The sequence below is a fragment of the Nelumbo nucifera genome, chromosome 1, assembly GCF_055504915.1.
Source record: "Nelumbo nucifera cultivar China Antique chromosome 1, China Antique-T2T, whole genome shotgun sequence".
NCBI classification, from domain to species: Eukaryota; Viridiplantae; Streptophyta; class Magnoliopsida; order Proteales; family Nelumbonaceae; genus Nelumbo; species Nelumbo nucifera.
The window spans coordinates 30,734,444-30,736,452 of record NC_142649.1 but is presented as its reverse complement, the minus strand read 5'-3'; the positions used below and the strand labels follow the sequence as shown (position 1 = coordinate 30,736,452).

Sequence of the window (2,009 nt, the reverse complement as noted above, 5' to 3'; positions counted from 1 at the left end):
TAAATTGGGAATACGATTCCCGGATGGGAATGAAGAAATTTTTGAAATTTCGCTCAACCTTCCTGCAGGGTTTGGCCATTCATATGATGGATCTCCAATCCCTTCAATAATCAGTACATAAACAATGCAATTGGGCTATCATCGTTGTTAATGACATTGCTCAGTCGAAGATGGAGGTAAAACGATAGAGGATTGGTGGATGGTTATGGAAACCAGAAAATGGTGAAGCGGGGAATAACGGTGATGAGGAAAAAAGAAAAAGTGATCCAAAGTCGATAAGATGTACACCAAAAATAGGTGAAAACGAGGGAGAGGTGCCATCGTTGCCATCGTTGCAACTCCCCTGTTCTCTTCAAGAAGATGAACAGGAGGCGGAAACCTCCTTTTATCTCGCTAGTAAAGAAAGAGATGATTGGAATGGGTAAGAGAGAGGGAGATAGGAAGAAAAAGAAAAAAGGAATGAAAGAAGAGAAATTGGGGAAAGGAACTTCACCGTCGTCTACCACGGTATGTCAAGAGGAAAGAGATAACAAATAGTGTGTTTTGGTGGATGTTGTAGGAGAGAGAGAGAGAGAGAGAGAAAGAGAAGAAATTATGGAGAATAAATCAGAGTGAAAAAAGAGGTCCTCATTGCTCTGCCACCTCTATTTGGTGTCGAGGGGAGAAGGAAGAATGATTTATAGGTTAGTTTATATAAGAAAGTTAGGTGGGCTTTTAATAAGAAAGTTAGGTGAGCTTTTATATTAGGGCATAAGGGTATTTTTGGGCATTTTGGATCGATTAATGGTTTTAGATTGGCCCAACTAGACCGAATTAAGCAGATCTAGAGGGATGGTGATTTAGCTAATTTAGAGCTTTGAAATAGAATCTTTGTATTATAGAGGGGTAATCAAGGGTTGCCTTCTATCATCTGTATCAAAGCCATAGTGGTTGCCTTCTATCACGTAATCCCCCAGGACCATTGCTCCTGGCATCGATGACCTTACAGTGCTGATCACATCATCACGCTCTCTCCCACGTTCAAGCCTTATCCATTTTTGTTCAAGTATGGGGTCCAATTCTCGAGGTCGTGCTGATGGGTGTTTTGCCCTGACATGTTTCTTGAGCTCTTTGTATGTTCCAATAAATGAGCAGTCATCCTGCATACAACTTCTCTCCTTGTTATTAAGACAATCGCGTGCAGCTTCGACCACTGTCCACCCCTTCACCTGGCCCCGACAGAGGGGGCATGTGAGTTCCACTACTTCACACTTCTCGTTGGGCCAACCAGAGCCTGAGCTAACAGTTGAATTGTTCGCTGAGCCATGCCATGTTTGCCCATGAAGGGGTGACTTCACTTTGGTGTAAGCTTTCTTGAACTGGTCAAGGCAGTTGGAATAGCGATAACTGGTACCACACATGTAGGGACAACATCCCTTGTCATGTGAGGAATAGAGGAGGAGGACAACATTGTGAGGATACTCCATGCACACTGAACAAGTTGCATCCTCCCAATCATTCTTCTCCAAGGCATTGGACTTTTTCTGTTTGATTTCCTTCTCCATAACCTCTCCATGGCAAGATGGTAATGGATATGGAGTTGACCTATATTGACGGGAAGCAATGCGCCGGCCTCAAGTACCTTTTGCCATTTCAAGTTGTGTCTACATTCAGTGGAGTAATACAAGTTGATAAATTCAGGGGATTAGACTAATTATCTGCCAAATATATTATAAAATCCTCAAAGAATTAATTAAACAAACAACTGGAAAGCACATTTGAAGCATCAAATTAGATACAGACAATTATGTATCTCTATATCTTCTATAGTCTCTCCATCATTTTTCTTGGCTTCAGTATGTCTCTCTGCTACTCATTCACAAGGACATGAGCCTTTGGTGCAGTTACTGTGCAACATCAAAAGCATTGCTGCCTAATTTATAGTAGAAAAAAATAGATGTACTGTTCTTTAACTTTGGAAGTAGTTACACAGTCGCTTATGCTCAATCATAGTATTATTATCAACTTAA

The 2,009-nt window shown here is 41.2% G+C and overlaps 1 pseudogene; it reads right to left on the bottom strand.

The window, feature by feature from the left end:
* Positions 1-875: 875 nt before the first annotated feature.
* Positions 876-1,631, bottom strand: LOC104590996 (uncharacterized; annotated as a pseudogene).
* Positions 1,632-2,009: the final 378 nt, after the last annotated feature.